Below are 14,545 nucleotides of genomic sequence, written 5' to 3' on the forward strand. Positions count from 1 at the left end.
AATCTCCAAAATAGCCGTTGGTAGCCCTAAAATTTTGATTTCCATGGCAAGAACAATATATTGGTGCTCTCTTTTTGACGACTTCATCATCTTTCTCAAGAAAATAAGGTAGGAATTCGTCTTTTCTCTTTTAATTTCCAGTAGAAACGTTAATTTGAAGTTTTTTTATGGTTGAATTTCTTCTCAATTTTGTGGTTAGTTTTTGATTGAAAATGTCAAATGCACTGTTGAATCGTATTTGTAATGATGAGAATGATCCAATGTTGCGAGTGAAACTGCGATGCAAACATGGTGACTTACTATCAATGCAAACTTCATGGTCGGAGCAAAACTTAGCTCGAAGATTTTGGTCTTGTCCACGCTATCGTGTATGTTTACTAATTCTTTTATGGAGATCTTTTGTTTATGTATTTTTCTTTAATTTGTGTTTTGCGTATTTTAGGAGGATGCGTGCAACTTCTTTAGATGGAGGGATCAAGAAGAAGTTGATATACGATCCAAGTACGTTATTCCGAGATTAGCAAAGAGAATTAAGGAGTTGGAAGAAGTATTGACATCTTATGAAAGTCGTGTTGAAAGTAACCAAGTCATGATGAAGGAGAAAAAGAAGGACAAATGTTGTAACTTGAAGCTAATCGTCTTGATCATTATTGTGTGTTTTCTATGTTTAAGTCTAACCAAGAATGTGAAGGATGGAAGTTATAGGTGTGTGCAACCAAAATTGCCATAGACATGTTTAGTTACTTTCAAATTTTTGAAAATGTAGGTGTGTGTACCTAGAAGCTAATTGTCTTGATCTTGCTAGTTGTAGGTGTGTGTAACTTGAAGGATAAATTTTGTTGAATGTTTAAGTATATTGTTGTTCTTTGTTGTCGAAATTGTTATGATTTGAACAATTAGTTAATGTATTTGGTTCTCTAATCTATATTATCGTGGCAACCATTTGAGAAACTTCACAAATATGTCAATTACAATTAAAAAGGCAATAATAAAACTGACAAAAAAGAAGACTTCATAATCGAGTTTGATTCCAACCATTCAAGTTTGTTTGGTTACACCCAAAACTGAGTTTCTTTCCAATAAAAAACAACACAAATATATGCATAGTTAAATTTTGTTTGTCAAAATGAATAATACAACATCAAAATGCCCTACTTCCATGGCACAAAAGTTTTTCTACTTGAAGTTGTTTGGCCTTGGCTATTAGCAGTATTAGCAGAAGCTACATGCCTAGTTTGGATAACCTTTTCAGCCCTCATTCTTTACAGGTTGCTACTGGTAATAGTTGTCTTCCCCTTCCATTTGAATCCACGTACTGGTGTGTAGCCAATATCACCAGTGACAACATCAGCCCTCTTTGTAACTTTTGTACCAGTATTGATGACTCTTCTACTTGGGAATCCAGGATGCTTAGTCAAATAAATACACACTCAAATATTAGACAATTAGAATTGCAATGACAATTTTAAACTTGCATTGATAGTTGTAAACTTACATTGAGAGTTGTAAATCCATCTTCAGCTTGGTATATGCCCACACCTACGATTCTTGGCCTTTTAAAAGGTCTTGTTTGTCCTCCACTAGTGTCCTCATGTTCTACTGGTCTCTTCCCTCTTCCTAGGCCTCCTCTGCTGCAGTTTGCTTCAGAACTAGTTTGACTATGTTGAGTCATTCCTCTTCCTCTACTTAGTCCTTCATTCACATATCTTTCTTGAGCCATTTCTCTCCCTGATCCTGCTCCTCTACCTGTACCTTTACCTCTACCTCTACCATTTACAGTCTGTATTTTGAAATCAAAATATTAAAGCATATCTATATTATCTAACAATGATATAATAATTAGATATATTACCTCTATGTTTGTAACATTTCCATGTGATTGAGCTGGAACACCTCTACCACTTGCTCTTCCTCTTGTTGCTCTTCCTGTACCTTTTCCTCTACCACTTTCAGTAGCCTGTATATTAATATATCAATACATATACATCTACATATAACATATATTTGAGAGTAAGAAATAAAAGTACCTGTGTATGAGAAGATGGTTCAGATGACTGACTTGGACCAGTACTTCTTGCCTGAGAACATGGTTTAGTTGATTGACTTGGATCAGCTTGGTTTCTTGTAGGACATCCTCTTTTATTGTGTCCTTGTGTCCCACATTTGCTACAAGTCATTACAACACCTCTTTTGCTCAACTTTCTAGTTTTTCTGCTTTCATCTGCTTCCTTTCTTCTAACCTTACCTGGTCTTCCAGGCAACTTTCTGATCTTTGGTGGCTTTACAATTGGATTATTTGAGGTTGGACACATTTTCATGTTATTCATTGGCTGAATAAAATGGGCATATGTGCTGAGATAGGTTTCCTTGCTATAACAACTAGCCACATATGGATTGGTTCCATGTTTTTATAATGAAGGGCAGCAACACCATGAGGACAAGGAATTCCCCTGAGCTGCCAGGATCTGCAACTACACCTCCTAATAACAATGTCCACAGTGTGTGTAAATCCATGGTGTTTAATCTCAAAACCTCTTTCTCCATTCCAAGTCAAGTTACATTGCATAGACTATTGAATGTTTTCTTGCAAAATCTTCAAAGACATAGGAGATATATCAGTGACCCAAGTGTTTGAGAACTCTCTGAAATCACCAATTCTTTTCATCATCTTCACCCTTATCTCCTCAAGCATTATAATGATGGTTTTATACCTTGCAAACACTATCCAAGCATTAAAGTTTTCTGCCATATTGTTGTCCACAACATCACATTTGCTATATTCTTCAAAATACTTCTTGCACCATGTATTCAAATTGTACCATAAAATATTATCCAAACCTTCTTGTCCTAATTTCCTCATTGTCTCTATATTGTCCTTCATCTCAGCTTCATATGTGGATTTAGCAATCCTCCAAAACACTCTTCTTCTTTCAACTCCTTTCCAATTTTTTGACTAATTTGCAAGGACATGTCTTGCACATTTTCTATGTTCAACAAGTGGAAAAAAAGTATCCACAACAATTTCTAGTCCCTAATAAACCAACATAACAGAAAAAGAATAAATTAAAGTGCAAAACTCAACAACAATAAAATAGTAAGATGGATATCAGTAATTACCTTTTGCATATCACTAATGATAAATAGTTGATGCCCATCTCCAAGTACAGGATCATTCTTTACTAGTTCAAGAAACCATGTCCAGGTATACTGATTCTCAACCTCAACAACTGCCCAAGCAATAGGGAGCATTTGGTTGTTTCTATCTCTACAAACTGCCACTAACAACTGGACTTTACACACACCTTTGAGAAAACACCCATCAAAACCAATCAACCTCCTAGCACCTCCAAAAAATGCTTTCTTTAAATAATTGAAGCAAACATAAAATCCTTCAAAAAATTTCTGCGCAGTTTCAGAATCTTCTCCAACCTTCACTACACAAGTACTACCTGGATTACTCCTTAATATTTCATCTCTATAATCAAAAATCCTACCATACTCCACAATGTGATCACCCATGATCTCTTGTAACACTCTAGTCCTAGCTCTTCTCACTGTTGTCCTACCAACATTAATATCCAACTCCTTTCTAATAATGTCCTGCAACAAGACAATGCTGATGTTTGGCTGTTGAGTTATTCTTTCTTTGTACTTGGTGGCCAAAAACTTTGAGTTGCACAGGTAGTTATGAGTTGATGTCTAACATTTATGGATAGGTTGTATGTTTTAACAATGAAATCTCCACTAGTTCTATCCTTACTTGCACACAACAACCAAGGACAACTCTCTTTACAACATCTCACTCTAACTCTGCCAGGCTCATTTACATATATTTCAATTTGAATATGTTCTTGGATTGCATATCTTGTCACTGCCACTCTAAATTCTTCAACAGTTCCAAAAACCAGTCCTAATTCCCAAACAATCTTTTTAGCAGTTGTATCAAACACAACTCAATTTGGGGTTTTCTTCCTTCTAACAGGTTTATGCACTACTTGATCAACCTCTTTACCATCTATTTCAAAGCTAGGAACTTCATCACTTAGGTAATAAGGTTCATCACCTCCTAGCTTACCAACTAAGCATTCCTTAATACCATTATTTGTCTCATCATACCCTATATCTAGACCTTTCTCATTAACATTAATCTGATCTGAAGTAGTTCCCCTACTTCTCCTTTGTTACCTTTGAAATGCCTCTTGGTTGCCCTTATATCTACATACTCTTGATGAACATCACTGTCAACCTCANAGAACATCACTGTCAACCTCAGTGTCTTCACTAGTATCCCCTTCAGATCCTGATTCATCTTCCACTTCATCATCAGTTGGATCATCATCTATTATAGGATAATCAGATGAAGGAGGAGGCACAATAGAAGGAGATGGTGGAGGCACAGTAGAAGACTGAGCTTCAAATGGAGTGCTGGAAGTTTCAGAAGCACCAGTTGTAGGGATGGAAGGAAAAGTAGAAGCAGGAGGTTGATTATTACGGTTAGAAGTCTCATTAAAAGATTCCTCACCTACCCCACTTTCAGTCACATGGGGGACAAACTCCAATTCAGGTGGGGCCTGATTAGATTCACTAACCCCATGAAAAACATACACCTCCACTGTATCCCCATCATTAATCATATTTAAAAGGTCAAATATAACCTTATCATCATCAACAAGGACCAATAACCCATCCCACTTGATGAAAAAATCACAATCTATTGTATATCCTAGTTCCTTTATGTGGTCCCTCAACTCAAAATAAGACATCCTATCAACATCTACATCCAGAAATTATGTCACATGCCCCCCAAAATATTTAGGTGGTGGACCAAATTCTATCCCCCCCCCCAGATACCATCTTAAAGTTATCAGAGTAAAAGCCATCCTGAAAAAAGCATGTAACAACAACAAACACAATTCAAAGACACATTTCAATAACTAACTCTAACAAGTTGTACACAAGAAACATAATCACTAACAAACAACAACAGCAGAAACACTAACTAACAAAAGTACAAAAAAGCACTAACATTTAGCTCTAACAGTACTAACAGAACAAAAACACTAACAATAGCAGTTGATAATGTACAAATTGAAGTCTACAAATGTATAAGAGACAAATAATAAGATTCGAACTAAGTGGATAACATCTAACCCTAACCTAAAACACAATCACAAAATCCTAATCACTAACAGTCGCACTAAGTCAATAACACAATACCCTATACTAACTAAGTCGATTACCCAACATATTCAAAAATATCCTAACAATGGCAACTGTAGGAGGTTGATTCTAACACTTCTACACTATAATAATCCATAAAATCAGAATAATCGAAAAAAAAGTGAAGATTTTAGAACCCTAACCTGTTAGACCTTTAATCTCCAAGAATCTTCACAAATACACATCCACAACGATCAACAATGATCAACAACGAGATTGTCAACAACAAAACTATCATCAATAGCAACATTGCGTATTTCATTTGAATTTAGGGAAAAATTGAGAAATGAAATGAAAAGGAAGGAGTTCACGAATTTTCTTTAAAAAAAAAGGGTCGGGTCGGGCTACCTCGAGTGTGAGCAACACGCGCACTACATAGACGATGGAATGGGTAAAAATGCCAATTTACAACGATATATAGTTGTTTAGCGGGGTGATAGGACACTTCAAAAGTTTAGGTGTCTTTATGCAAATATGAGACACTCTACCAAACGACCCCTAAATGTAATAACCATTAGCAAAAATAATGCATGCATTAATTATATGTATTATTAATTCCTTGTTTGGTGCATTTTTTCATGCTATGTGTAATTAATGCTATTGTGTATTGATGAGTGTATTACTAATACCTAGAAATCCATGGTATTAGTAATAAAAAGGATTTAATGCATGCACCAATATGTTCAAAGACTCACTTACTCCTCAAAAGTTCTTTTACATATTTTCCACCATAATTGTGAAGAATACTTTTGTAAATAAATATTTTCATACAATACATACTATTTTTAATACACAAAATCAAACAATGTATAAGAAATAATCTATGCATAACTAATACAAGTATAACTAATACACTCTATTGGATATTATTTTTATACACGATACCAAACGACCCAATAGTGATTTGATGCAAATAAATATTGGAATTACAATTTTTTTTTAAAAAAAATTTAGACATTATTTGTTTAGACTTTTATAGATGAATTTTTACTTGCTGTGACACCATATTTAACCGACTGAATATCTTATTTAAAATTTTAAATTATTAAATAAAATATATTTTTATTTATTTACATTGTACTATTACGTACTGCTGCAAGTAAATCTAAATCTTTACTAAACTAAACTTGAAAATAAAGCAATTAAAGATACATTTAACTACTTCTTTGTCATTGTTTGTGAAACTAAAATCAAGAAAAATATTCACCTATTAGGACACCGGACAAAAAGACTTAAATGTAATAGATCATCGTACATATTTTCAAAGTATAGAGGAAAATTGAAAATTTACTTTCATTTGCAGAGATAATTCTTTTTTAAATAAATATTTATGACTAAGCAATCGGATTTGTGGATTTTCATATATTTGGTCGCAATAGGTTTTTAAATTTTTTTGGGATAATGCACAATTACCCCCTCAACCTATGCCCGAAATCTCAGAGACACACTTATACTATACTAAGGTCCTATTGCCTCCCTGAACATATTTTATTAATAATTTTCTACTATTTTTGGCCTATGTGGCACTATCATGTGGGCCCAATGCTGCTTGACCTTTTTTTCAAGCTAGTACCACGTATGCCGAAAAGGGGTAGAATATTACTTATAAAAAAATTTAAGGGGGTAATAGGTCCTTAGTATTGTATAAGTGTGCCTTTGAGATTTCGGGCATAGATTGAGGGTGTACTTGTGCATTTTCCCATTTTTTTTGCGATATGATTTACTACCACAAAAATATTTAGTGATAATTGAGTTAATGTTATAGCACTCAGAGTAGCTAAATTCTTTAGCAATATTTCAATAGTTTTTTGGTTATAAATACTCATTCCTATTATTGTTGTTAAAATATAAAAGAATGATAACTATATTATTACCGTTAAAAAAATTTATCTCACAATCATTTATTTGTTATATCATATGTATGTGGGTCTCCTTCTCTCTCTCTCTCTCTCTCTCTCTCTCTCTCTATATATATATATATATATATATATATATATAAATAATTTATTTGTTATATCATATATTATTTTTCTAGATATACTACACATGTTTTAGTTGCTTATTTCAATTTTTAGGCCTTGTGCATTATTTGAATAAGTGTAGCGTGTATTCTATATATCTCATATATGATATATTGGTTAACGTAAATATATTTTTCTCATATATGTACTAGGTGATTTTAAGTTAAATGTTTGGATAGATCAAACTCTTATTAAATTTTTTTATCGATGTTCAATTGTTGCCTAAAATCACACCTAATAATAACAACATTTAAAAAAATTATTGTTTTGTTTTCGTAAGTTCTCATGATATAATATAATAAGAATTTAAAATTCTTTGCACTACTTACAAAGTTATTTTAATTATAATTAAGACAAAGGCAAATAATAGAAACTGGAAAGTATGATTTAACTTGTGTCCTATAATTTTTTTCTTAATGTATGCGAATTATCTTACAAATTCAATTAATATGAAATTGGGAGTATTTTTTTTCTACCTTGAGAAATTATGATTAATATAGCAGCTATGCATTTATTTGTATCAAATTATCATTTATCATCACTAAGCTTATAATTTCCGTATTTAATTTCATTCATAATATAAAAAATGTATGGAATTGACGGGGCATATAAATTTCGGAGGATCATAGAAACAATTGGGAATTGGAATTTTGTAAAATGAAGAAAAAGGTAGATGTAAAATGAAGTTGAAAAAATTACATAAACTGATACATTTTAATAAATAATTACTGATTTTAGCAATATTTTTTATTTATTACCATTTATAGCAATACTATGTTAAATATGTCATATGTATTAAATGTGAATTATGTACTGCAATATATATGAATTATAATTGTTTTTAAAATATATTATATTTGTTTAGTAAAAATTTGACACATTGTATTATAAGTGAAATAAAATGTGTGATAAATGAATTATTTATCATTAAAATTTGTATTATATATGAATTAAAAATTGTTCTTTGTAATATGAATTAAACTTGTATTATATATGAATTAAAAGTGATCAAGTGAAAAAGAAATATTATTGCTATAAATGGTAAATATTTTGTTATTATAGTATATTTATGTAAGTTTCCCAATGAAGTTTGTATGTGGCCCACATTATCAGAGCAATGAAACTTTTTGAAATGACTTAAAGCACGTGGACTGTATAGGCCCTAAGAGCACATGTGATCTAGACTATTTTGTCTAATCAAAGATTTGAAGCAAGATAATTATGAAATTTCTCAAATACCCTATGTTAACAAGCAAGCATGTTGATAGAGAGGAGCTTGCTATTCCCTCTTGTTATATAGTATAAAAAGTAATATACAAAAACACTAGTAAAAAACAATGTTTGCATTATTATAATCAAAATCTCTCATAATATAATTGTAATGAAAAAGTTGAATAAACTTTTCAAAGTTTAGATTTTTTGCAGCTGAATAAATGGTTCTAGTATAACTGTGAGTTAATACACAAGACCTGGTGCCTATTATGTATCATATTTTCTAGAATTATGTATCATTGGTCAGCATATTAGCTATTGCTTAATTACACTTTTTTATTAATCGAATCAAGCTCTTAATAAATTTACTCATTTATTCAACTTTGGAAATAAAAATTGACCATATCTTAATTCAAGAAGTATATATAGTTAATTGGATTTACATTAAAGAAAACTAGGTTTTAGATGCGTTTGTAACACATGTTTAATTTTTCTAATAAAAAAAACCTCTTATTTTAGATGCAGATACATGCATTGGAATAATAGCGAATATGTCTTACGTGTATACATGTAGAGTGATACTGAAATGACACTAAAATATTTTTTATTAATTTTTTTATTTTAATTTTTAGCGGATGATTTTTTTACTACATCATATCAAGATGATCTTCGATAAAAACTACTGGCTAACTACAAGCGGAAGTCTAACTCAAGCATACAAAGCTTAAAAATTGAATAAAAATCCATGAAACAAAAATACAAATATTTCACTTAAATGAGAAACTCTGAATAAAAGAAATATATTCAACTCGCCAAAATATATGCAATTTAAGTCTTTAAAACATTTAAAAAAATTCATGAAAAAACTTACAAAACTCTACTATCTATCTTTGAAGCCTGTAACTGACAAAGTTGGGACCCACGACATCCTAACAACTGGTATAACTTAAAGTAGAAGTGGGACCCTCTTGAAGCAAGTAGTTAACTCGAACTACATATAGTATCAATGAAGGTCCTGTTGATGGTCCTGAATACTTGTATATGCATAATAAAACTATGTAGGCCAAATGGGTCAGCACATTAAATGTACGGGCATGTAAGGGAAATTTTAAAGTATAACATAAGCTTGAACTTGATAAAAAGGGTAAAATACTTACCTCATCTCAACTCACCTCAACTCAAAGAAACATAGTTCAACTCAACTCAAGGAATACTCAAAACTACTCAAACTTCCTAAACATAGAAGTACTCAAGGGTAAAATACTCAACTTAGAAATAAGGCAGTAAACTTAGTGAAATGGAGCTCAATTCAATGATAATGTACTCGACTCAATGAAGCACAATTCAACTCAAAATATTTAACTAAAGATACTCAAGAAAAAGCAACAATACAAGATGCAATATATGGAAAGATTTTAAAAAAGTAAAAAGCAACTCAATGTATTGACGAGCATGTTAACAAATCAATTTCTATATAATAAAATATAATATAACTCTGTGAGAGTTTCTCTAACCGACAATGAGTTATATGATGATACACGTCTCCGCCATGCTATTAGAACTGTCCTATACCTTTCCGGGAATATATCTCTCAGCTAAGTGGATCGAGTAGTCTATGATAAAAGTATTGAGGAATCATCTAAAAAGTATGACCCTTTCTACCCACGTTGGCAACATAGTATATGGAGACTTGAGTTATGTGAACTCGTCTCCATATCGGTGCTCAATACTACATCAAAAAAATATAATAAACTCATATATTTAAACACATAACTCTTTCCGTGGCTTGATATTATTACCCAAAAACTAGCTTAAAATCTCTCTCAGAAATCGGTGTTTCCTCTATTGTTCAAAGGTGAAAACATTTTAGTCTTGGAAATACTTAGTTCCTATATAATCTTTTGAATAACTAAACTTCACTCTTACTCTTACTCAACTCAGTGCTAAAGTCATAAAACAAGTTTTAATATATTGTAAAGACTTCTCGAAATAAAGGTCATGACGGATTATGGACGTGATCGACTCAATTTAAGATATTCAATAATCGTATTTAGACTCAATACTCGAGACTCAACAACTCAGAACTCAAGAACTTCAATAATAATACTTGCCTCAAGTATGTTTGACTCACAGGGTTCATGCGGAGTTATGGGCATGGACTACTCAACTCAAACACTAAAAGATACTTCTCATATGAAGACTACTTGACTTACAGGGTTCATGAGGAATTATGGGCATGAGATACTCATATCAAGGACTTCATGGATAACATGTAATGGTCTCACGATCATGAATATCATCTCAAAAAGGTTAGGAACTGAATACTCAAGACTTAGAACTTGAAGATACTACTCTTCTCGATAATACTCAATTTATAAAGTCCATACAGAATATAGGTGCATGAACAACCCGACTCAAGGGTCTACGTAACATTATGGAACTAGAGTATAGGACTCTTGTAATTCACGTACTTACTACCTCAAAACTTAACTCAAAACGATAGTTGATATCAAAGGATTCACAATTGAACTCATATACTTTCTTTGACTCTACTTTTAACCCTCTCTTGAATATGAATTATGAATTCAAGAGTTATGTTCATGATACGGAATATCTAGGTGATAGTGTAGAGGTATGAATGCATTCTCCTCACTGTCATGCTCACTTACTTGAGTCTTGAGACAATTTTTTAGAAATTGTAGAAGACTCCTCAAAACGACTCAAAACGGATTTTTCAAAATGTTCAGAATAACTCTCCATACTTGACTCTTAACTCTACATTCAATTCAAATTATGAATTAGAGGTTATGATCATGTTTGGAATGATTTCTATGTGTTTAGAAGTAGCGTAGAGTGTTTCGGATTAAAAGGGAGTGAAGGTACAATTACAAAATGGACAGAAAAAGCGACCCTAGCGCAACGAGTGGCGTGGGGGTGCACTGGCTGGCCCGACGTACTAGGCCCTAACCTAGAAAATCTGACGAATATCTTTGCTCGTTTTCTCACCCTAACTCGCCTATAATCGAATAGTTTCTTACCCAATAACTTGGATTCAATTATTTAAAATAAGTACACTCTAATCTACTACATACATCCCTTGAAAACACTCACTTTCATCTCAACAAATCATAAAAACCCTAACACAACAATATTTGGTAAGAACTTCAAGAACACTTCTCAAGAATTCATCAAGAAATATAATCTTTCAACTTCAAGAATGAAATTGCACTGAAATTAACATGTTTGCCGTGTGGGTGAACAAAACCAATACTATGAAAGCGTACATACCTCTTAGGGATAAAACCTATGGTGAAAATCTGCAATAAAACTCTAGAACCTCGACGAACGTCTTGATCCTTTCCTTTATTTTCCTTTTTTCTCTTATTTTCTTTTCTTGAACTCTTAACTAAAACTCTAGGCGTATATTATGATTATAAAACTGAAAAAATAGGATTAGACACTTAAAACCTTATTAAAAACGAATTAAATCTAATTGAATAATGAAAAGACCATAATACCCCTTTCTAATTTCGAGCAACTTTCCATTACTGGACAACTTGACTTCAAAAGGGCATATCTCACTCATCCAACATCAAAACGTAACAACGGTGACATTGACAAAGTATTCAAATACTTTTTATTATATATCTTTTAGCCTAACTAACCCATCCTGGAGAGAGAGTTATGGTCATTTAAAGTTTACCCAAAACAAAGAAGAAATTAGGAATGACGTTAATGAATTCTCTCTAGTTCTTCTTGGAACTCAAGGTGCTATATCTAGTGACCTTATCACTTAGGAAAATTTTAATTTCCTTGGTAAAAACATACTGATTACGAATGATAGTTCGAGTCTTAGTTTGAAAAAAAATTATGGGGTGTTACAATCTCTCCCCTTTGGGATCATTCATCATCAAATGATGGATGGACTGGGTATGTAGCGGGGTTACTCTTATCATATCTTTCATACCAACTAAAATTTGCCCACATTGCTATTAGGAGACAACTAAGAGCTCCTATTTAACTATTTCTCATTTAATAGTTTAGTATTTCATCAATGATTACAATAACAAACATATCTAAATAAGGATTAAGTAATCTATTTATAAGGTCCATGAACACTGCAGGAGCATTGGTCAAATCAATGGACATAACTAGGAACTCATAATGACCATAACGGGTCCTTAAATTTGTCTTTGGAATATCATGTTCCCTTACTCACAACTTATGATAGCTAAATCTGAAGTCTATCTTAGAAAAACAAGTGGCACCGTGAAGTTGATTAAAGAGATCATCAATTCTCGGAAGACTTATTCTTGATAGTAACCTTTTTCAAGTGATAGTAATCTATACACATTCTAAGGGAACCATCATTCTTCTTCAAAATAAGACCGCACAACGCCCCAAGGTTAGATACTTGGTGAAATAAAATCTTTCTAAGGGAGATCTTTCAACTGCTCTTTCAACTTTTCAACTCTGTTGTTGCCATTCGATATGGAAGAATCGAGATAGCAAGAGTATCGAGAAGAATATCTATACCAAAGTCTATTTATCTATGAGGAAGAACTTTGGGAAGATCCTCTGGAAAGACTTCTAGAAACTATTTTACTATTAGACTGACTGAATATGAGGTATGTCAAGAGTAGAGTTATTAACTCAGACTAATACACCCCGTTAAAACTAAATTTCTCGCCTTAAGTTACGAAATAAAATCACCCTTAAGCATTGTTGAACTAGCCTTCCACTCTATATCTGACTCATTAGGAAGTTGGAACTTAACAACTTGAGTTCTTTAATAAACTGAGGCATAACAGACATGAAGCCAATCCATACCAAGAATGACATCAAAGTATATCATGTCTAACTCAACTAAATCAGCCATGGTGCTCTTGTGATTGACAGAAATGGTACAATAACGACTAACTATCTATACTAGAATAGACTCACTGAAGGTCTCAAGAAGATTCTAATGAAGAACATCAAAATTCATCGCAACATAAGGAGTCACAAAAGATAAACTTGCTCCTAGATCTAGCAAATAATAAACATTAAAGTTAAAGACTTGGATCATACCAGTGAAAACATTTGACGAATCCTCTTGGTCTAGGCAACTAGCTCCTCCGCCTTCCCCTAATGTAGTTTTCCTTCTAGATGCAACTTTATCTTGTGAGGCAATTGAATAATACTGGTCTCTATATCCCCCATTACCATTACTCTGTCTACTCTCAAGTCACTCTCTCATAAAATGTTCGTTCTGACCACACTTGAAGCACCTAGTGGAGCCGTCACAACTTACCGCTAAGTGGATCCTACCACACTTAGCACATGGAAGAGTCTTAATACCTCCTTGTGACACACTAGATTGAGAATGCGCAAGTCTAGCTCTAAAATTCTGTGAATTTTGATTATCAAATTCACTTTTGTTCCTTGGTGAAGGTGCACTAGAAGATGTAACAACATGTCACTTATATTTCCGTTGGAAAGATTACCGGTTTGCATTACTTTTCTGCATCCTAGACTCATTCCCTATCTTAGCTCTCTTGTTTCAGAACTCTTCCCTATCTTTTAGCTTCTCTTCCTCAAACTGTTGAACATTGATCATATATCTAGTTATGTCCACATCCCTTATCAACATAACTGCCTTGCCTTCCTTTCTTGAAAAACGAGACAACCCAACAATAAAAATACTCGTCATGCCTCTTATGTGAGAAATTATCTACAGAGCATAGCGGGAAAGTTTGGTGAGCTTCAGACTGTACTCATGAACACTCATAGATTACTGCTTAAGAGTAAGGGATTCTCATACCTTTGCTTCCCTTAGTTCATAGGTTAGGGATTCTCGTACCTTTGCTTCCCTTAGTTCACAGGGAAAGAAATGCCACAACAAGGCCTCCTCAAACAAAGCCCAAATCACAAGTGGTGCACATTTAGCTTCATCTTATTTCCATTGGCCAAACCAGATGTCACGACCCAGGGTTACACACTAGAAGTAAAATGTGTACTTGACACTGAAGGGAGTCTTATGCAATCTCTTAGAATAAATATAACATCAAGACATAGATTAATGTGGAAAATTTAAAACTTTTATGATCGAA

General features: G+C 32.9%; 1 pseudogene; it reads right to left on the minus strand.

Annotated features, from left to right (window-relative positions):
- Positions 1-1,255: 1,255 nt before the first annotated feature.
- LOC107020145 lies at positions 1,256-2,860 on the minus strand (annotated as a pseudogene).
- Between the last annotated feature and the right edge of the window lie 11,685 nt (positions 2,861-14,545).

Source organism: Solanum pennellii, chromosome 5 (assembly GCF_001406875.1).
Source record: "Solanum pennellii chromosome 5, SPENNV200".
NCBI lineage: Eukaryota > Viridiplantae > Streptophyta > Magnoliopsida > Solanales > Solanaceae > Solanum > Solanum pennellii.